Source organism: Bombina bombina, chromosome 6, assembly GCF_027579735.1.
Source record: "Bombina bombina isolate aBomBom1 chromosome 6, aBomBom1.pri, whole genome shotgun sequence".
Taxonomy (NCBI): domain Eukaryota; kingdom Metazoa; phylum Chordata; class Amphibia; order Anura; family Bombinatoridae; genus Bombina; species Bombina bombina.
The window spans coordinates 530,221,125-530,245,760 of NC_069504.1; the positions used below are offsets into that span (position 1 = coordinate 530,221,125).

At 38.5% G+C, this 24,636-nt stretch overlaps 1 pseudogene; it reads left to right on the forward strand.

The window, feature by feature from the left end:
- Positions 1-24,636, forward strand: part of LOC128663230 (NAD(P) transhydrogenase, mitochondrial-like) — a 402,446-nt pseudogene that overhangs the window by 132,176 nt on the left and 245,634 nt on the right.

Genomic DNA, 24,636 nt, shown 5'->3' on the forward strand with positions numbered 1-24,636 from the left:
CTAAAGTGGGACACAAGAAAATAACATATTACCCTTCATGTGAACTCTCATTCTGAAAGAATCCTATACTAGCAGCATATAATTATCTGAAACCATTTTGCAGAAGAATTGAAGAGGCGTTGCTTTTTTTTTTTTTTTAACTTTATTTACAGTATGCAAACTTATATAGCTAATAGTTTAAGGTTTTGTCAGAGAAATGGCCTTTTGCAGTTATAGTTTGCATGCCAGAGTTTTAAATATAATTTCTCTTGTTAAGTGTGTTCAGTCCACGGGTCATCCATTACTTATGGGATATATTCTCCTCCCCAACAGGAAGTTGCAAGAGGATCACCCAAGCAGAGCTGCTATATAGCTCCTCCCCTCACATGTCATATCCAGTCATTCTCTTGCAAGTCTCAACATAGAAGGAGGTCCGCTAGAGGAGTGGTGTTTTATACTTAATTTATTTCTTCAATCAAAAGTTTGTTATTTTTAAATGGCACCGGAGTGTGCTGTTTTTTCTCTCAGTGTCAGGATCCTCCTAGCTGACAGCCTAATTTTCTTTGACATTATACTGTTTCTTTAAATTTCAATTATCTTTTCCAGCCAGCCTATAAATCTCCCAGTATCCTTTACTTCATTGCTTGGTATTGGATTTTTCCTCATCTAGCTACTGAACAACACGCAGTTGTTTACTAACTTTAAGCTATTTTGATCTTTTGTCTATTTTGGTTGCTGTCAAGTTCAAGTTCATATTCCTCACTTGCCTGCATACCTCAACCAGGCTCCGCTATTAGCACTAAGCGTAGCAACTCTCCTACGTTGTTTTTCCGGATCTCCTTCCCAGCCAGCAGTACTAGGATTCCTCCGCGGTGACGTCACACGCCAACTTCACGGTACTCACCAGCTCCTCACTGCTTCTACCGCTCCGGATTTTTACACACAGGTCAGTCACTTGCTTTCCTGACTACCGAAGCAAACTTTGTAGTATACTCTAGCCTCACTGTTTTGATAAATTATCGCTGTACCACCAACGACTTGTGTATATAAACTAGTGACATTCCATTCTCTCTAGTCTGCCTTATGAAAAGTTGTTACTCGCAATACCGGTTTATAATTCATTTACTGCCATTATATTTTTTCCTTATTTTTTTCTTGCATATTAAGTTTCTCATATTGGTTGGCGGAATAGTTCCCTGCTGCACATCTTTCACACTGTGATACAAGATGCAGGAATAGAGTTCTATTTTCCAGTATTCCAATTACAATAAAGGCTATTTGTTAATGGGGTTTGCAAATCACCTCTTAGGTGATTTATTTGCTCATCCCACACATCCTAGCTACAAACCTTAAACTATAAAAATCTCAGCAGCTGAGATTCATATTATTTTTAACACTTATTTCTTTAGTGTTCTAGTTGCCTGACAGAATACCAAGCCCTTTAACAAAATGAATCCAGCTGAGATGACTACACTTCTACAGACTCTAACTCAAAGAGTAGATTCCTTGACTGAAGGGTTAAATACACTTAGAGCTGAAAACACTGCACTCAAAGCTTACATTAAGGATTATATTGAGACAAAATTACATACTCCTGAACCACAAGTCAGTTTACCTGAAAAATTCTATGGTGATAGGGCACACTATAGGGACTTTAAGAATGCATGCTTACTTTTATTTACACTGAAAACCCAATCTTACCCCACTGACAGGATCAGAGTCTTAACAACCATATCTTTCCTAAGGGGGAACCACGTAGTTGGGCAAACAGTTTTTTTGAATCTAATGACACCATATTAGACTCTTTGGAGAATTTTTTCTCTGCAATGGGACAATTATACGAAGACCCATTTAAGCAACAAACTGCAGAAACTTCCCTTAGGGCACTTAAACAAAAAAAAAGAATGGTGGAAGATTACATAGCAGACTTTAAGAGGTGGACAAAAGACTCTGAGTGGAACAACTTATCTTTAAGGAATCAGTTCCGCCTGGGGCTTTCAGACGCGGTTAAGGATGAATTGTCCCGAACTGATATACCCCCCACTCTAGAGGGTTTGATAAATCTAAGTATCACAATAGATAGACGCTTACGAGAAAGACAACATGAACGATCATATCCTGATTCTTACACAAAGAAAACCACTAGTGTTACACCCTCTATCTCCTCTGCAAAGTCCCACTCTGAGCCAATGGGTATTGGGTTCCTAAAAGCCCCTTTAACCGCACAAGAAAAGACTAGAAGGAGAGAAAATAATCTCTGTCTCTACTGTGCGTCAGATGAGCATATAGTAAAAGAATGCCCAGTTCTCCAAAAATCTAACAGGGGTAAGTCCCTATTATTTTCCTCTTGTTGCAATACATATGATAGTAGAAGTGCCTATTGTAAACTTTCACTTCTTTCCAGTGGGATCTTCATCGTCTCCACGTCCCCGCAATTATTGACTCAGGAGCTACTGCCTGCTATATTGATAAAGAATATACACTTAAGAATAAAATTCCACTTATGCAGAAAAAGTCTCCTGTTTTATTAAGAGGAATTGATGGTAACCCTATCTCATCAGGTCCAGTAGCTTATCAAACTATTCCTCTCTTAGTTAGTTCCACAGATCATCATAGAGAATACCTTACATTTGATGTTATCTCCTCCCCTGTCTCTCCGGTTATACTTGGTTTAAATTGGTTAACCTTACATAATCCCACTATCTCCTGGGACACTCTCTCTGTAACCTTTGATTCAAAATTCTGTTCAACAACTTGTTTCCCTATCAGTATTATGCACACTTCCACCACTGACTTAGATTTCCAGTTACCTGATGAGTATAAGGATTTCGCTGATGTTTCTCCAAAACTGAATCTGAAACTCTTCCACCTCACAGGAAATACGACTGCCCCATAGAGCTAGTCCCTGGAGCTCAGATTCCTTATGGCCACATTTTCCCTCTATCTAAACCTGAACTTACACACCTTAAAACTTATTTAGAGGATAATTTAAGGAAAGGTTACATACGGCCCTCTACCTCACCAGCTGGTGCCGGTATGTTTTTTGTAAAAAATAAAGACGGCAGTTTACGTCCCATAGTTGACTACCGACAGCTTAATAAGGTGACAGTAAAAAATCGCTACCCCTTACCGCTTATCCCAGAATTAATAGAGAGATTGGAAGGGGCTAAATTTTTTACAAAATTAGATCTAAGGGGAGCGTACAATCTCATCCGAGTAAGAAGTGGTGACGAGTGGCTGACGGCTTTTCGTACTCGCTACGGCCTGTACGAATATACCGTGATGCCGTTCGGGCTATGTAACGCCCCGGCCACTTTCCAACACCTAATAAATGACTTATTCAGAGATTTCCTTGACGTTTTCTTAGTCATTTATTTGGATGACATTCTGATCTACTCAAAAACCTTAACTCAGCACATATCACATGTCAGACAGGTACTTTCTAGATTAAGAACTAACTACCTATACGCAAAACCTGAGAAATGCATATTTAATTCTAATAAAATAACCTTCTTAGGTTACGAAATAAGTCCTATGGGTATACGTATGGAGGAAGGTAAAATTCAGGCAATTATTGATTGGCCTGTCCCCAAATGCAGAAAAGAGGTTCAGAGTTTCCTCGGTTTCGCGAACTTTTATCGCAAATTTATTAAAAACTTCTCTAACATTGTTAAACCCTTAACAAATCTGACTAAACAAAATGTACCTTTCCATTGGGATCAGCTTACTCAAAAGGTTTTTGAAGATCTAAAAAACAGGTTCACAACAGCTCCTATCCTCAAATTTCCTAATCCTGAATTACCTTTTGTTCTCGAGGTAGACGCTTCTGATGTCGCCGTGGGAGCCGTGCTCTCTCAACGCCAAGGTTTAGATCAACCTCTCCATCCAGTGGCCTTCTATTCTCACGGTTTGTCCCCCCCTGAACAAAATTATCCTATTGGGGATAAAGAGCTTTTGGCCATCAAGATGGCACTTGAACACTGGCGACATCTCTTGGAGGGTACCAAGATACCAACTTTAATTTATACAGACCACCGTAATCTGCAATATCTCAAATCCACAAAGACTCTCTCGGCCAGACAGGTACGATGGAACCTTTTTTTTTTCTAGATTCAATTATCAGATTGTTTATCGTCCCTCAAACAAAAATCATAAGGCAGATGCACTATCAAGGCTTCCAATGTATGTCCGTTCAAAGTCCTCGGTAGAAAGCATTATACCTCCTGAAAATTTCATCTCATTTGTTATTGACTCTGAATCTTACCTAAAGGGAGAACAACTAAATGATACAAATATACCTTTACATCTACTACAGAAAAGAAGTAACGGTCTCTACTATTTTCAGGACAAATTGTACATTCCACCCACTCTACGTCAGATGGTTCTTGAATCCTCACATGACTCTTTACTCGCAGGTCACCCTGGTGTTAGGAAAACCCAAGAACTTATAGGGAGGAATTACTGGTGGCCGGCTATGTCGCGAGATGTGAGGACCCATATACTCTCCTGTAGAAAATGTACCATATCAAAGAGGTCAAAACATTCTCCTTATGGTTTATTAATTCCTCTTCCTACACCCAGTAGGCCTTGGCTAGATATCGCCGTCGATTTTATCGTTGACTTACCTAAATCAATGAATAACACAACCATCCTGGTTATTGTTGACCTATTTAGCAAAATGTGTCATTTCGTTCCATATCACAAACTTCCTACAGCATCTGAAACCATCCAACTTCTCATCTCTAACGTCTTTAAATATCACGGAATACCTGATAGCATCACCAGTGACAGAGGAACTCAATTTTCTAGTAAATTGTGGTCTGAGTTTTGTAAAACCTTTGGAATAAAATAAAAGATTAAGCACCGCATATCATCCCCAGTCAAATGGCCAAACAGAAAGATCAAACCAGTGGCTAGAACAATTCCTCAGAACATATTGCTCATCTCAACCTCAAAATTGGTCCACTCATCTATCCTACGCTGAGTTCTGTTTTAACAATACCATTCACTCCACTACAAAAGAAACCCCCTTTTTCGTGAATTATGGGTTCCATCCAAGGTTTCAAATTCTACCTAATCTTCAGACTCCCTCATTGTCTGTTTCAGAACTAGCTGATATGATTTCTTCTAATTTCACTACCATAAAGGCCAGTATCGATGAGGCCAAAAGAACTCAAAAGTATTATTATGATAGGAAAAGGACTCCGTCACCGGTCTATTCTGTAGGTGACTTGGTGTGGTTATCCACTAAGAACCTCAACATGAACACCCCTTCTAAAAAACTCTCGCCTCTGTTCATAGGGCCTTATCCTATATCTCACATCGTTAACCGGAATGCTGTTCGTCTCCAACTTCCAGATTCCTTCAAGATTCATTCTACCTTTCACGTTTCGCTGATAAAACCCTACAGAGCACTCAGGGATTCTCTTCCTTCTTCCTTGGTTGTTCCGTTGGTAGTGGATCCAAACACCGAATATGAAGTACACTCCATCCAGGATTCTAGACTTTCTCGTGGAATCCTCCAATATTTGGTCCGTTGGAAGGGCTATTCTCCGGAGGATGACTCCTGGGAGCCTGCCTGCAACATATCTGCTCCCAGACTTGTTGCCTTATTCCATCGGAGGAACCCAGATCGCCCTCGACCTTGAGCCCCGGGGTTGCTCCTTGAAGGGGGGGGTCCTGTCAGGATCCTCCTAGCTGACAGCCTAATTTTCTTTGACATTATACTGTTTCTTTAAATTTCAATTATCTTTTCCAGCCAGCCTATAAATCTCCCAGTATCCTTTACTTCATTGCTTGTATTGGATTTTTCCTCATCTAGCTACTGAACAACACGCAGTTGTTTACTAACTTTAAGCTATTTTGATCTTTTGTCTATTTTGGTTGCTGTCAAGTTCAAGTTCATATTCCTCACTTGCCTGCATACCTCAACCAGGCTCCGCTATTAGCACTAAGCGTAGCAACTCTCCTACGTTGTTTTTCCCGGATCTCCTTCCCAGCCAGCAGTACTAGGATTCCTCCGCGGTGACGTCACACGCCAACTTCACGGTACTTCACCAGCTCCTCACTGCTTCTACCGCTCCGGATTTTTACACACAGGTCAGTCACTTGCTTTCCTGACTACCGAAGCAAACTTTGTAGTATACTCTAGCCTCACTGTTTTGATAAATTATCGCTGTACCACCAACGACTTGTGTATATAAACTAGTGACATTCCATTCTCTCTAGTCTGCCTTATGAAAAGTTGTTACTCGCAATACCGGTTTATAATTCATTTACTGCCATTATATTTTTTCCTTATTTTTTTCTTGCATATTAAGTTTCTCATATTGGTTGGCGGAATAGTTCCCTGCTGCACATCTTTCACACTGTGATACAAGATGCAGGAATAGAGTTCTATTTTCCAGTATTCCAATTACAATAAAGGCTATTTGTTAATGGGGTTTGCAAATCACCTCTTAGGTGATTTATTTGCTCATCCCACACATCCTAGCTACAAACCTTAAACTATAAAAATCTCAGCAGCTGAGATTCATATTATTTTTAACACTTATTTCTTTAGTGTTCTAGTTGCCTGACACTCAGGCAGTATTTAGAAGAAGAATCTGCCTGCGTTTTCAATGATCTTAGCAGACGTAACTAAGATCCACTGGCTGTTCTCGCACATTCTGAGGAGTGGGGTAACTTCAGAAAAGGGAATAGCATGCGGGGTCCCCCGCAAATGAGGTATGTGCAGTAACATTTTCTAGGAATGGAATTGATTAAGAAAACACTGCTGTTACCCATATGATGTAAGTACAGCCTTTAATGCAGTAGTAGCGACTGGTATCAGGCTGATAAATGTATGCGCAGTTGAGTTATTTTCTAGGGACTAGAATTTGACTGAGAAAATACTGTTAATACTGAAATAAATGTATGAGCCTTAACTGCAGTAGAAGCGACTGGTAGCAGGCTTAGTGATAACTTTGCATAACACTGGAAAGTTGTTTTTTAAAACGTTTACTGGCATGTTATTCGTTTTGTGAGGTACTTTGGTGATAAATCTTTTTGGGCATGATTTTTTTCCATATGGCTAACGTATATTTCTGCATAGAAACCGTTGTAACAGGTCTCCCACTGTTGTAATATGAGTGGGAGGGACCTTTTTTAGCGCCTTGTTGCGCAGTTAAAATTCTTGCACAGTCTTCCTGCTTCTTCCTCCTTGATCCAGGACGTCTCCAGAGGGGCAGGGGTCTTCAAAATTCATTTTTGAGGGAGGTAATCAGTCACAGCAGACCTGTGACAGTGTGTTTGACTGTGATAAAAGCGTTAAATCTTAAATTGATTATCCGTTTGGGTATTGAGGGGTTAATCATCCGTTTGCTAGTGGGTGCAATCCTCTGCTAAATTCATACATTTACTGTTAAAATTGTTGGCTATAACTGAATTAGTTCATTGTTATTTCAACTGTGACAGTTTTTTGTGTTTTTAAAAGCGCTGCAGCGTTTTTTCTATTGCATGGAGATTGAACGCTTGATTCTATCAAAGCGTGTTTTTTCGGAGTCGGTTATTGATACGTTAATACAGGCTCGGAAACCTGTTACCAGAAAAATTTACCATAAGATATGGCGTAAATATTTATATTGGTGTGAATCCAAGAGTTACTCATGGAGTAAGGTTAGGATTCCTAGGATATTGGCTTTTCTACAAGAAGGTTTAGAAAAGGGTTTATCCACTAGTTCGATAAAGGGACAGATTTCTGCTCTGTCTATTCTTTTACACAAACGTCTGGCAGAGAATCCAGACGTCCAGGCTTTTTGTCAGGCTTTGGCTAGGATTAAGCCTGTGTTTAAAACTGTTGCTCCTCCGTGGAGCTTAAACTTGGTTCTTAAAGTTCTTCAGGGTGTTCCGTTTGAACCCCTTCATTCCATTGATATTAAGCTTTTATCTTGGAAAGTTTCTGTTTTGATGGCTATTTCCTCGGCTCGAAGAGTCTCTGAGTTATCTGCCTTACATTGCGATTTTCCTTATCTGATTTTTCATTCGGACAAGGTAGTTCTGCGTACTAAAACCTGGGTTTTTACCTAAGGTTGTTTCTAACAGGAATATCAATCAAGAGATTGTTGTTCCTCCATTGTGTCCTAATCCTTCTTCGAAGAAGGAACGTCTTTTGCATAATCTGGACGTAGTCCGTGCCCTGAAGTTCTACTTACAGGCAACTAAAGATTTTCGGCAAACTTCTTCTCTGTTTGTCGTTTATTCTGGCTTCGGCCACCTCTCTCTCTTTTTGGCTTCGTAGCATAATACGTTTAGCCTATGAGACTGCTGGACAGCAGCCTCCTGAAAGAATTACAGCTCATTCCACTAGAGCTGTGGCTTCCACCTGGGCCTTTAAGAATGAGGCCTCTGTTGAACAGATTTGCAAGGCTGCAACTTGGTCTTCACTTCATACCTTTTCAAAATTTTACAAATTTGACACTTTTGCTTCTTCGGAGGCTATTTTTGGGAGAAAGGTACTTCAGGCAGTGGTTCCTTCTGTTTAATGTTCCTGCCTTGTCCCTCCCATCATCCGTGTACTTTAGCTTTGGTATTGGTATCCCATAAGTAATGGATGACCCGTGGACTGAACACACTTAACAAGAGAAAACATAATTTATGCTTACCTGATAAATTTATTTCTCTTGTAGTGTGTTCAGTCCACTGCCCGCCCTGTCTTTTTTGAGGCAGGTCTAAATTTTAATTAAAACTCCAGTCACCACTAGCACCCTATAGTTTTTTCCTTTCTCGTCTTGTTTCGGTCGAATGACTGGATATGACATGTAGGGGAGGAGCTATATAGCAGCTCTGCTTGGGTGATCCTCTTGCAACTTCCTGTTGGGGAGGAGAATATATCCCATAAGTAATGGATGACCCGTGGACTGAACACACTACAAGAGAAATAAATTTATCAGGTAAGCATAAATTATGTTATTATGTCAATTTTGTGAGGGACCTGGGACATAACTCAAAGATTTTCCAATTGGCTTAAATTATATATGGACATTTATTTTCCACAGATTTTTTTTTTTTAAAACAGTTTCTTCAGGAACAGAGCCCTGGTGTAAGGGGCTACTTATATATCAAAATAAGAATATACAGCAACATTTGATTATCAAAGTAACATTTATATGATTAAATGTAACACTCAAATGTTCTGTATTTTTAAGAATAACAATAGATCTTGGTTGTCACTAAGGAGGATATTAAATGTACTGATGGTCCATCTATAGTCTTAATATGCTGTATGTTCTAAGAGTCTACCACTATATAGTGCATTATTACTCAAGCATGGAGTTTACCTATAAACTATCCTTGTAATGCTATTTAAGGAAAGCAACTGGTTGATAGCGTTAGCCCATACTGATACATATGAAGGTTAATTTCCTAATGGAGAGAGATTTAGTTATAATGACTAAAGATTGTTAGCATTACTATTTATTTAATATTTTACCTAAACTGTATGTTTTTTTATGGAAGTAAGTTCTGGACTTTTTGAGAAAAAACTACACATTTTCAGGTTTGGCATAAATATGAAATTAGCTTGACAAATAGGGCCTAGATGGTTTCTACTGCCTTTCATGCCTTTGCAAATCTATAGCAGCGCACTCTCATACTGTAACTATTCATCTCAAGGGCATAAGTTCAATATGCAATCAAAGCCTGTCAGCTGAATAGCAGCAGTGAGAGATTACACTGCTATAGATTTAAAAAAAAAATTGGATAGTATTAAAAAGGGATATGAAACCCAAAATTGTTCTTTAATGATTCAGATAGAGCACGTGCAATTTTAAATAACTTTCTAATTTACTTATAATATCACATTTTCTTTGTTCTTTTTGGGTATCTTTTTGTTGAAAAACAAGGACTTAAAGGAACACTACTCCAGAGTTTTTATTGGTTAAACAGATCGATAATCCCGTTATTACCCTTTCCCCCAGTTTTGGCATAGCCAACCTAGTTATATTTATAACCTCATGTGATTACATTGTATCTAAGCCTCTTCTGACAGTCCCCCTTATCTCAGTTCTTTTGACAGTTTGCATTTAGCCAATCAGTGCTCACTCATAAATAACTCCATGGGAGTGAGTACAATGTTATCTATATGGCACACATAAACTAGAGCTGTCTAGCTGTGAAAAACAGTTAAAATACAACGAGATAAGAGATGGACTTCAAGGGCCTAGAGCCTACTGAGAGAACAAAGCAAACTTGAGATAAAAGTAAATTGGAAAGTTTGTTTAAAATTGCATGCCCTATCTGAGGGTCATGAACGTTTAATTTTGACTAGAATGTCCCTTTAAGCTCAGTAGCGTGCACGTGTCTTGAGCACTATATGGCAGCAGTTTTGCAAGAATGTTATCCATTTGTAAGAACACTAGATGGCAGCACTATTTTCTGCCATATAGTGCTCCTGCTCGAGACACCTACCTAGGCAGAGGCGGAGTGACAAGTCGGGCAATTCGGCCCTTGTCCGAGGGGCAGGTATTTTTTTAACAAACAATATTAAATAGCAAATTTGATAATAGAAGTAAATTGGAATAGACAAAGGACACACATTATTTAAAATAAATGGGAATAATGTCAAGGGATATTTTCAGTTGAAATACAAAATTAACAATTATTCATACCTGAACACTGCTTAATAGCTTACTCACTCTGTTTATTATCTTTTTAGCTCACTTTTACCAATTAGATCCCATCAGAAAGAACAGTCCATCTTTGGAATACAATGCAACATATTCTTCTGAATGACATAACCAGACCATTTTGATAAACTCTTCCTTTTCAATAAAGTTCAGCTGTAACTCACTCAGTGAGAAGGGGATCCACATTCTCTATACATCATAGAGAAACAAATCCCAATGTCCTTCTTCACAGTGATTTAGAGTCAACAACTTTATATGGGACCCTTCTTGTACAAATTGATTGGCATAGAAAGCAATGGGATTCAATAGAGAACTTCTTGCAGGCTATTTTTTAACACAGCAGAACCCAACACCAGCACAAAAAAAAATAATTAAACTGCAATGCTGTTATTGTGGTTTAACCTATTATATCCTCTTGTTTATTCTTCTACTTATTATTATCATTAACATATTTATTTATCCTACAGTTGGAACTTATTTTCCACAGTTTCCTTAGTCCAATAATATTTCAGATTGTCTAATAATTGTTTCTTTCTATTTGCAGGAAAAACGTTTTTATTTGTGTTTACTCTATATAACCTATTCTGAAATAGTGATTCTGGATTCCCAATTCCATTGATTCTTTGATTCTTGCAGGTTTGGCTAGTGTGTTAGGATTGGGCATTGTATCTCCAGATGCAGCCTTCACTCAGAATGGTCACTACTTTTGGCCTTGCAGGAATAGTTGGATACCACACTGTGTGGGGTGTTACACCTGCCCTACACTCTCCCCTCATGTCTGTTACAAATGCAATCTCAGGTAGGTATCATATCATTTTGTATGTAAGTGTGTATTTATCCATCTATTAAACTGGAAATATATCAGGAGAGGTCCCAATTCTAGCATCCACCATGTTTTCTTAAAGGAACATAAATGTGCAAAAAGAAAAATAATCAGATGTGATACCGTATTTTATGATTGCACAAATTATTGCCTCTAGATATGTTCATTGGTTATACTCATGGGCCACAATACGTAGCCTCTCCTCATCATAGAAATCAGTCATGTCCATGTCTTCTGCAGGACATTAAAGGGATTTGAAACCCAATTTTATTCTTTCATGATTCAGATTGAGCATTGTAATTTTAATCAACTTTCTAATTGAATCCTATTATAAATTGTTCTTCGTTCTCTTGGTATATTTATTGAAAAATAATTTAGCCACCCATCAGCAAGCGCTACCCAGGTGCTGAACTAAAAATGGGCCAGCTCCTAAGCTTACATTCCTGCTTTTCAAATAAAGATACCAAGAGAATGAAAAAAAAATGATATAAGAGTAAATTAGAAAGTTGCTTAAAATTCCTGCTCTATCTGAATTATTAAAGAAAAAAAAATGGGTTTCATATTCCTGTAATCTTGCAGATATTTATAGATAAGCATTTGTGCAATGATAAAATCACCTAATGCATATGTTATTTTTGTCCCAGTAATTCCCTATGAATAAAGGCCCTGGGAATACCTTTGTATAAAATGCACATGGCTAATGTAAAAAAAAAAAAAAAGATAGAGGAATATTTCACAAAATATTATTATTATTATTGTGACCTAGAGCTATTATAATTTATGGATATTTTTTAAAATTAGGTCGCTGTAGGTTCTATAGAATAAAAAAACACAAATGTGAGATATGTGGCTATGATTTTATACTGTATTTGAAGCAAAGCATATTGGTAATTTTCAATCAATAATACTAATTCTCATTTATGATTTACTATTTATGATAGTATAGCTAGTATTTTTTGTCCTGCAAGGGGTGTCAATCTTCTATAAAAAATCCCTCAAATAAACAATAAAAATATATACAAGAATATATACACTGTATTTTGTATATATATATATATATATATATTTATTTATATATATTCATAACGTGGACGTAGGTAATAATTTCTTCTTACATATACAGTATCTGAGAGAGTGTGAGAGCGATAACATTCACCACCTGAGATCTGTAACACTAACGAGTCACATGACACCAGGGGAGAAAATGGCTAATTGGGCCCAATTTAAACATTTCCAGTTAGTGGTGTACTCACTTTTGTTGCCAACGGTTTAGACATTAATGGCTGTGTGTTGAGTTATTTTGAGGGGCAGCAAATTTACACTTTATACAGGCTGTACACTCACTACTTTACATTGTAGTAAAGTGTCATTTCTTCAGTGTTGTCACATGAAAAGATATATAAAATATTTACACAAATGTGAGGGTGTACTCACTTTGTGAGATACTGTATATATATATATATATATATATATATATTTATATTATAGTACCAAAGCAAAAAATAAGCACTCAGTGGTCTTTTGAGAAGAAAATTTAGCATTTCATATAATCCCATAAAAAGCACATTAACGTTTCGAAACCTCACTGGCTCCTTTGTCAAATGCAGTACAAAATCTTACCTAACACAGCATTCCTATACATTCCCCTTATATACATACCAGAAGTGGAAGGCAATTCCATACACCTGAACATCATGAACGCCCTATGCACCATGTGCGCATGGGTCAAGTATAGGCGACGTGCAAGTGACGTCATCAGAAAGTGCCAGTTACACCTGCTACGCAACTGCAAAAATCAGCTGTATTTGACAGCTGTCAACTCGCATGTGTCTTTCAGCCATACTTAGCACAATTGAACCATCCACAGTATTGATGTGTGTGGTTTACTGGCAATAGGGAAAGAAAAAATTTGCCCCTCCTTGAGTCTTTAACGTTACGGTGTAATAAACAATTAATAAAAAATATTATACAAATATAATCTATTAAAAACTATCTCATCATGGAATACCCTATACTATTACATCCTAGAACATTCTTTTGGGTGACTGCTGGAGTATGGTAGGAATGGAATCCAACAAAGTATTATGCGAATGCAAAATAAATAAATAAAAAATTAATATATATAATATGTATATAGGTAACAAAAACTTGCACTCGCTGGTCTTTTTTTCTCAAAAAATACACACTTTACAGTAAAGTGTGTGTTTTTGGGAAAAAAGACCAGCGAGTGCAAGTTTTTGTTACCTTTATTCATTGTCCACTAGCACCCTGGCAATTTGACTTTGAAGTGAGAGTGCTCTTCTGTGTGTTAATATATATGTATATATATATATATTATATATATATATATATATATATATATATACTGTATGTACAGTGAAAAGTGCATTTTTTAGTTATGAGTGTTCCACAATTTGTATGCTATGTTATGTTTATGTATGGACACTAAAGTCACTCAATCCTGTAATGACAAAACATATTTTTTTGCAAAAAAAAGGGGCCAAAGTCCAAGATAGGTGTTTAGACACCTAGGTGCCACTGTGTCCAGTAGATAAATCCCACTTCGACTCCATACGTAGCAACGTCTCTGCCTTATCGCCTCCCCTCCATAGAGGTGGTATATGATCGATTACCATCATCCTAAGGCTTGACAGGTGTGTTTGTGTTGTACAAAATGGGGCGGGCTACTGGCTGTTCTGAATCCCCATTTTTTATAGCTTCCCTTAATGGGCAAAACTATGATTAGCCATACGTTCCCAGAACGTAGTTGTCATTTTCCCGACATACACCAGGGAGCAAGGACAGGTATATGACATGGTCACTAGTACAGGTTAATTTGTGATTGATTTTGTATCTCTTATTAAAATGTGGATGTTGAAACGAAGACCAACTCAACATGCTGTAGCAAGTAGTGCAATCTCCGCACTTAACAATATCCCATTTTCGTGGGTTTCAACCAGCATGTTTTCTGATAACACTTAGTGGGGTCTGTGCCAACCAATATATCTCTCAGATTAGGTGCCCGATTAGGTTGCATCTGTTGGAATGGGAGACTTCTGTCCCATTTCAATAATTCCCAACGGATTCCTCATGGCCCAACTTATAGATTTATGTGTCATATTAAAGGTTGTAAACAAAATTACAACCTTTGATATCAAAGGTTAGTAAAACTTTTAATAAGAGTGGTCTGTGATAGGGGGATCAAAAGATGACAAAGTTTGAATTTCACAGGAGTACTTTGTGTCCACATAAATATAGCATACAAATTGTGGACACTCATAACTAAAAATGCACTTTTCACTGTGCATATATATATATATGTATATATATTTGTATTAATTGTTAATTACACCGCAACGTTAATTGCTCAAGGAGGGGCAAATGTTTCTTTCCTCTTGAGTAAACACACACATCACTACTGCGGTTTGTTCTGTTGTGCTGAAAGACACATGCGAGTTGACAGCTGTCAAAATACAGCTGATTTCTGCAGTTGCGCCGCTTATCCTTGACCCATGCGCACATGGCGCATAGGGTGTTTATGATGTTGAGGTGTATAGAATTGTCTTCCACTTCTGGTATGTATATAAGGGGATGTATAGGAATGCTGTGTTAGGTAATATTTTGTATTGCATTTGACAAAGGAGCCAGTGAGGTTCCAAAAGACATGATGCTTTTTATGGGATTATAGTAAATGCTAAATTTTATTCTCAAAAGACCACTGAGTGCTTATTTTTGCTTTGGTATATGAATTGACTGTATAGCACCATGGCCGGTGCTGGACTAGTTATATGGGAGTGCATCCTGCTGGGTTTACTATATATATATATATATATATATATATATATATATATATATATATATATATATATATATATTATATTCGTAATGTGGACATAGGTAATAATTTCTTCTTTTTTTTTCCTGCAGGCCTTACTGCTGTTGGAGGTTTGGTATTAATGGGTGGATCTTACCTCCCATCTAGTTTTCCTGAAACCCTGGCCTTGCCTGGCGGCATTTGTATCCTCTGTAAACATAGCAGGTTAAACATTGTTTCTACCTTTTTATACTTTCTTCTTGTTGTTTTTACAGTAGTTAAACATATTCAATGTTAAAATCTTAGTAGACTATAATATATCTTTATTTTTTCATTTATATTCCTTTAAAATCTGTTACATTTAGACATTTTATTTTAGAAAGAACACGCTTGTCTAACTTTATTCTGTTGCTACTAGTTACTGTTATTATCAGATGGAAAGGTGTTATGCACAAATGTGTTCATTGTGTCTAACTTAATGGAAATGTTTAAATTGCAAGCATGACATACATACGTAAAACTATAAATTTCACTTTTCAACATTTAAATCATTTGTAATAGATAAAGGAAAATATCACAGTATGCACGCTAAACGGATTTAGCTTCACCTCTGAGACAACTAAAGTATTTTGCAGTAAATCAAAACAGTATGTTATGTTCTCAGCATATTTTACTGATGGGATATTTGAGAGATTATTCCAAATTTGCAGTGGTACCTGGAAACCACTATTTTACTCATAGAATAATATTTTTTTCATGTATTATTATATTCCCAAACTAGTTTATATTAGGAAAAATTATCAGCTCAGTAAAATAAGGCAAAAATGTGTAATACAACCTGTTGACAAAAAGACTTCTTTCTCTATTCAAAGGGTCATACTCTATAATTAGTTAATTTCCTTTCATGGTTCCAATTAATAATTTAATTAACACATGCAACATTATAATAGGAATATAAGTATGTGTTGCTTTTGGAAGACTGAAAGTTAAATAATTAAAAACGAGTAATCTTTTCTTTCAGCCACTTAGGGAATATTACAAAATAATAACATTTTAATAGCCTGCTTTCTCATCTAGCTGAGATAAACAATATATAAGAAAGTGCATAGTCACAAAGAGATTGATTATGTACATTAAGATTCAAATTGTTTCAAACAACTGAGCCAGATATCAAAACTTATGCAATTAATGTCCTAATACCAACTAAAGTGAAGAAATAAATTTGATTAATAATATTTACAGGTAAAAATCCCCAAATTCCTAATTCAAGAATTATTCAGAAATCCAGACTTTTCCATTAATTTTTTTTAGATAAAATTATTAGAAGTTACCATTTCTAAATCACCAGTAAGTCACAATCTTTTCTGCCATCTTCTTTGGGTTTCTTTTCACATATAAATATTGCCTAAATGGCATGAGATATTGTTGCTTTCCTCGCATTTCGCCTGAATCTGCTACCATCTAACTTAAGATTGTGACCCCCTTGTTTTGGTATTGCTTTTTATGTGGAAAATGCTTTCCGCTTTCACTTTATTAAGTCCCTTCATATATTTGAAAGTTTCTATCATGTCACCTCTTTCCCTTCTAACCTCTAAACTATACAAAATTAGATAATGGAGTCATTCTTTGTACATTTTATATTTAAGACTATGAACCATTTTAGTAGCTAAACAGACCAGATATCTCCAGCGATGCTCACAGGCTGCTGAACGGCAGTGGAGGAAATCACACACCTTTGCTGATTTCCAACATTATAAATTCACCCTTAAGTCCTACAACTCTGTGCTCAGCCTGGCCAAACAAGTCTATTTCTCCTCCCTTATGTCATCTCACGCACCCAACCCCAGAAAACTGTTCTCAACCTTTAACTCCCTTCTACGTCCGTCTGCCCCCCGCCCACTACCAACCTCACTGCTCAAATTATTGATGATCACTTCAAAAATAAAATTGACACTATTAGAAAAGAGATCTGCACCTCGCACCCCGCAAACCAAGCGATCCTACCCACCCCTTCTATTAACAAAAATCTATGCTACTTCCCTCCTGTAACAGAGGAAGAAGTCTCTGCACTCCTATGCTTGGCTCATCTCACAACCTGCCCGCTTGACCCTATTCCTTCACGACTTATTGCCTCTCTCTCTGCTTCACTAACCCCCACCCTAACTCATCTCTTCAACCAATCTCTCACTGCTGGCACATTTCCTTACACATTCAAGCATGCGTCAATCATACCAATCCTAAAAAAGCCCTCGCTTGACCGGTCTCCTTACTTCCCTTTGCTTCAAAATTATTGGAACGACTAGTCTATAATCGGCTAACTCAATTTCTCACAACTAACTCCTTACTTGATCCACTACAATCTGGTTCTCCGCCCTAAACACTCAACAGAAACCACTTTGTTAAAGTAACAAATGACCTGTTATCAGCTAAAGCAAAAGGCCATTACTCCTTACTAATTCTTCTTGACCTGTCCGCAGCTTTTGACACAGTTGACCATCCTCTCCTCCTAAAAATACTACATTCATTTGGCATCCGAGACACAGCCCTCTCCTGGATTGCATTATATCTTTCAAACCGCTCGTTTTCCGTTTCCTTTAACAACATATCTTGTGATCCTATGTCTCTCTCTCAGTTGGAGTACAGCAAGGCTCTGTCTTGGGCCCCTTGCTTTTCTCTCTTTATACACCCTGCCTTGGAAAACTTATAGCCTCCTTTGGATTCCAGTACCAACTATATGCTGATGATACCCAAATCTATCTTTCCTCTCCTGATATCTCTCCCTCTTTACTCAACCAGACTTCTGACTGCCTCTCTGCAATTTTCTCTTGGAGTCTTCACACTACCTCCAACTCAATCTGAACAAAACTGAGCTGCTTCTTATCCCCCCTCTTCGAGACATCCGACACCTGACATTTCTCTGATGGTTGGAGACTCTATTCTCAACACCTCACCCCAGGTCCCCTGCCTTGGGGTTACACTAGACTCAGAACTCACATTCAACCCACATATACAAACGCTTACCAAATCCTACCGTTCATACCTACGCAACATTTCCAGAATTCATCCCTTCCTTACTCAAAAAACTACAAAAATACTTATTCATTCCCTCATCCTGTCACGCATTGATTATTGCAATCTACTCCTAAATGGCCTTCCAAAACACCGCCTCTCCTCCCTCCAATCTATTATGAATGGTTTTGCTAGACTCATCCACCTAAGTCGACAATCTACATCAGCTACTCCGCTCTGCCAGTCTCTACACTGGCTCCCCGTACACTCCAGAATACAATTTAAAGTATTAGCCCTAACCTACAAAGCACTCAACAGTCTAACTCCCAACTATATTTCCTCTCTCATCGTGAAATATTCCCCATCCCGTCCTCTTCGATCAACCTCTGACCTACGTCTCTACACTCCTGTTATCTCTACATCCCACTCCCGTCTCCAAGACTTCGCACGTGCTGCTCCTGTCCTCTGGAACTCTCTACCCCGCTCCATTAGACTGTCTCCAACCTTGTATAGCTTCAGACGATCCTTGAAAACCCTGCCTGAATCATTGCTGCAAATACAACCAATGTAACGAGCTACCCCAACCTTATGTTTCTGCACCCTAAACCTATAGACTGTGAGCTCTCCGGAGCAGGGCCCTCTTCCTCCTGTGCTAGATTTGTTTAGTCTTGTTATGTTTTGTATTTTATCACAAATCTTTGTCATTGTATACCCCTATCATTGTACCCAGCGCTACGGAATTTGGCGTTGCTATACAAATAAATGATTATAATAATAATAATAGTAGCCCTCCTTTGGACAGTTTCTAGTTTATTTATATCCTTCTTGATATATGATCTCTCGCACTGTACACAGTATTCCAGATGAGGCACAACTAGTGATCTGTAAAGTGGCATAAGAACCTTGCTATTTCTGTTGCTAATACCTCTTCCAGTGCAACCAAGTATTCGACTAGCCATACTGGCTGCACTGCTGCGTTATCTATAGAATTTTAAAGCATCTGATGCAGTTATTAAATCTGCAAACTGTTTAATTTATCATTTTCCCTTTAAATTGTAATGTGGTCTTTCCTTTTCTTTATTTTTGGTATTTTCAACACATTCTTTTTTAAAGTTAAATATATTTTCTTCTATAAGATACGACGAGTCCACGGATTCATCCTTTACTTGTGGGATATTAATCCTCCTGCTAACAGGAAGTGGCAAAGAGCACCACAGCAGAGCTGTCTATATAGCTCCCTCCCTTGACTCCACCCCCCAGTCATTCTCTTTGCCTACTCTAAGTAATAGGAAGGGTAAAGTGAAAGAGGTGATAAAATGTTACTTTTTTGGTACGGGTTAAGTATTCCTTTCCTTGTGGGGGCAAACTTAGCTGATAAGTTGGGATGCATTTAGCATAAAATTGTGATAATTTTATCGTTTTAAAGCAGTTTTGGAAAAATTGTTATGCTTTTTTTTCTCTTAAAGGCGCAGTACCGTTTTTTCAGATTGATATTTTTTCAACAAAATAAAGTGTTTTTAAGTCTGTTTGTTGTCATTAACTGTTTCAACATGTCTGACATTGAGGAAAGCCAATGTTCCATGTGTATAGAAAGCCATTGTGGAACCCCTCACTTAAATATGTGTCCCTCATGTACTGGAAAGGGCCTTACATTGCAAAGAACATATTTTAGCAGATAAAAGTATGTCTCAGGATGATTCTCAGTCAGAAGAGAATCAGGTTATGCCATCTACTTCTCCCCAAGTGTCGCAACCTTTAACGCCGCCCAAGCAATGCCAAGTATTTTCTATTGCGTCTAATTCTTTTCACCCTGCAAGATATGGCTGCAGTTATGTCTACTACCCTTACAGAGGTATTATCTAAACTGCCTGGTTTACAGGGTAAGCGCAGTAGGTCCGGTATTAGAGTAAATACTGAGCCCTCTGATGCTTTATTGGCCATCTCCGATGTTCCCTCACAGTGTTCTGATTTGGAAAAATGAGGGCCAAACAAAATAATTTTCGTTCCTTTCGAAACTTTAAAGGTGGACCCTCTACTTCCTCCTCTGCTGCAAAGCAGGAGGAGAATTTTGCTCAATCCAAGTCAGTCTGGGGACCTAACCAGACCTGGAATAAAGGTAAACAGTCCAAGAAGGCCCGCTGCTGTTTACCAAGACAGCATGAAGGGGCAGCCCCCGATCCAGGACCGGATTTAGTAGGGGGCAGACTTTCTCTCTTCGCTCAGGCTTGGGCAAGAGACATTCAGGATTCCTGGGCATTAGAAATCGTGACCAGGGGTATCGTCTAGAATTCAAAGATTCTCTCCCAAGGGGGAGATTTCATCTTTCACGTTTGTCTGTAAACCAGACAAAAAGAGAGGCGTTCTTATGCTGTGTAGAAGACCTATATACCATGGGTGTAATCTGCCCAGTTCCAAAAGTAGAACAGGGGCAGGGGTTTTACTCCAATCTGTTCGTGGTTCCCAAAAAAGAGGGAACCTTCAGACCGATTTTAGATCTCAAAACTAAACAAATTTCTCAGAGTCCCATCCTTCAAGATGGAGACCATTCAGACAATTTTACCAATGATCCAGGAGGGTCAATTTATGAACCACCGTGGATTTGAAGTATGCGTATCTTTCACATTTCTATCCACAAAGATCTTCACCAGTTCCTCAGGTTCGCCTTCCTGGACAAACATTACCAGTTTGTGGCCCTTCCTTTCGGGTTGGCCACAGCTCCCAGAATCTTCACAAAAGTGCTAGGGTCCCTTCTGGCGGTTCTAAGGCCACGGGGCATAGCAGTGGCACCCTTTCTGGACGATATTTTGATTCAGGCGTCAACTTACCATCTAGCCAAATCTCACACGGACATCATGTTGGCTTTTCTAAGGATCTCACGGGGTGGAAGGTGAACATAAAAAAGAGTTCACTTGTTCCTGTGACAAGAGATCCATTCCTAGGAACTCTGATAGACTCGGTAGACATGACATTTTTTCTGACGGAGGTCAGAAAACCAAAGATCTTAACCACTTGCTGAGCTTTTCATTCCATTCCTCTGCCGTCAGTGGCTCAGTGTATGGAGGTAATTGGATTAATGGTAGCAGCAATGGACATAGTTCCGTTTGCTTGCTTGCATCTCAGACCACTGCAACTGTGCATAGCTCAGACAGTGGAATGGGGGATTATGCGGATTTATGTCCGCGGATAATCTGGATATAGAGACCAGAGACTCTCTTCTTTGGTGGTTGTCACAGGATCATCTGTCCCAGGGAATGTGCTTCCGCAGGCCAGCATGGGTCATAGTGACGACGGATGCCAGCCTCTTGGGCTGGGGTGCAGTCTGGAATTCCCTGAAGGCTCAGGGTGTGTGGACTCAGGAGGAGTCCCTACTTCCAATAAATATTCTAGAACTGAGGGCGATATTCAACACACTTCATATGATTCCAGTCGGACAATATCACGACTGTAGCATATATCAATCATCAAGGGGGAACAAAGAGTTCTCTAGCAATGATAGAGGTTTCCAAAATAATTTGATGGGCAGAGACTCACTCTTGCCATCTATCAGCAATCTATATCCCAGGAGTATAGAACTGGGAAGCGGATTTTCTAAGTCGTCAGACTTTTCATCCGGGGGACTGGGTGAGAACCATCCGGAGGTGTTTGCACAATTGATTCATCAATGGGGCCACACTAGAGTTGGATCTGATGGCATCTCGTCAGAATGCCAAACTTCCTTTTTACGGGTCCAGATCAAGGGATCCTCAAGCAGTACTGATAGATGATCAAGCAGTACTGTGGTCCATTCAACCTGGCTTATGTGTTTCCTTCTTTTCCCCTCCTACTTCGTCTGATTGCCAGAATCAAACAGGAGAGGGCTTCGGTAATCTTGATAGCGCCTGCGTGGCCACGCAGGACTTAGTATGCAGACCTGGTGGAAATGTCATTTCTGCCACCGTGGAAACTGCCACTGAGACAGGACCTTCTCATTCAGGGTCCGTTCCAACATCCAAATCTGGTTTCTCTGCGGCTGACTACCTGGTGATTGAACGCTTGATTTTATCTAAGCGGGGGATTCTCTGAGTCGGTCATTGATACCTTGATTCAGGCGCGAAAGCCTGTCACTAGGGAAAATTTATCATAAGATATGCGTAAATATCTTAATTGGGGTACGAATCCAAGAAGGCTACTCAGGAGTAAGATCAGGATTCCTAGATTTTGTCCTTTCTCCAAGAAGGATTGGAGGAAGGGGTTATCAGCTAGTTCCTTAAAGGGGACAGATTTCTGCTTTGTCAATCTTACTACACTACACAAGCGTCTGGCAGATGTCCCAGACGTTCAGTCCGTTTTGTCAGGGCTTTGGTTAGAATTAAGCCTGTGTTTTAAGACCTGTTGCTCCGCCATGGACGTTGAAGTTTTAGTTTAAATGTTCTTCAAGGGGTTCCGTTTTGAACCCATACATTCCATACGATATTAAACTTCTATCTTGGAAAGTTTTGTTTTTAGTAGCTATCTCTTCTGCTTGAAGAGTTTTCTGAGCTATCTGTGACTCGCCTATCTTATATTCCATTTTGATAAGGTGGTTTTGCGTACTAAACCTGGATTCCTTCCTAAGGTGTTTTCAAATAAGAATAGTTAATCAGGAAATTGTTGTTCCTTCTCTCTGTGTCCTAACCCTTCTTCTAAGAAGGAGCGTCTGTTACATAATTTGGACGTGGTTTGTGCCCTTGAAGTTTTACTTGCAAGCGACCAAAGATTTCCGTCAAACATCTTCTCTGTTTGTTGTCCTCTTCTGGAAAGCGTAGAGGTCAAAAAGCTACAGCTACCTTCTCTTTCTTTTTGCTGAAAAGCATCATCCGTTTGGCAATACGAGACTGCTGGACAACAGCCTCCTGAAATAAATACAGCTCATTCCTACTAGAGCGGTGGCTTCACATGGGCTTTTAAAAAATTATGCTTCTGTTGAACAGATTTGTAAGGGCTGCGACTGGTCTTCCCCTTCATACCTTTTCCAAATTTTCCAAATTTGATACTTTTGCTTCATCGGGAGGCTATTTTTGGGAGAAAACTCTCTTCAGCAGGTGTGCCTCTGTTTAGGTATCTGTCTTGTCCCTCCCTTTCAATCCGTGTCCTGTAGCTTTTGTATTGTATCCCACAAGTAAAAGATGAATCCGTGACCTCATCGTATCTTATAGAAGAAAAGTAAATTTATGCTTACCTGATAAATTGATTTCTTCTATGATACGACGAGTCCATGGCTCACCCTGTCAATTTAAGACAGATTATATTTTTGGTTTAAAAACTTCAGTCAACCTCCGCACCTTTTAGTTTCTCTCCTTTTTCTTCTAACCTTCGGTTTGAATGACTGGGTGGGGAGTCAAGGGAGGGAGCCTAATAGACAGCTCTGCTGTGGTGCTCCTTTGCAACTTCCTGTTAGCAGGAGGATAATATCCCCTACAAGTAAAGGATGAATCCGTGGGACTCGTCGTATCATAGAAGAAATCAATTTATCAGTAAGCATACATTTCCTTTTTCAATCATATTTTGCTTCCTTTTTATCCTAGTGGTTTCCTAATTACTCAAAGAATGCTGGATATGTTCAAGAGACCTACAGATCCTCCAGAATACAATTACCCTCTATATTCTGCCTGGAGCAGTGTTTTGCTGGTGGTTTATGGAGCCTCTTTGGCCAGTGGGATATAGTATTGAACAGGTTAGCATGTTTTGCAAGATAAAATCCATGTTCATATATATAGTATAATATAATATATAGTATATATATATATATATATATATACAGTATACATATATAGACACCTATAATGTTTGCAAAATATTTATTGATTACTATATGGGCATACTTATTAAACAAATTGGGAAGTCACTAAAAATATATTAAATTGGAAAGTCACTAAAATATATTAACATTTTCAGAATTACACTTTCCTTAATACAGATAACCTCTTAGATTCCTGTCTATTGAGGTGACAATTTATAAACAATATTAGACATTTATGGAAAAGCCCACTAGGTCCAAGTATTCATATCCTAAGGGAACAATCAAATCATTGCACCAATTTATCCTTTAAATATAATCAATAATAAGTAAGGATGCAAATGCAACACCCTGACCACTAAAACGTAATAGAGATAAGCCCCGGTAAAGACCCTACAGCAGTTAGTAACTACAGACCAATATCCTTACTGAAATTCTGACCTGAAAAATCTACGCCAAGGTCCTCGCCACTAGAATTAATCAAATACTCCCACAAATTATCCACGCTGACCAGTCAGTGTTTTATACCAGAAAAGAGAGGCCCGAGACAATACCATCAGAGTCTTGCAGCTGATTGAACAAGTCCAGCGGT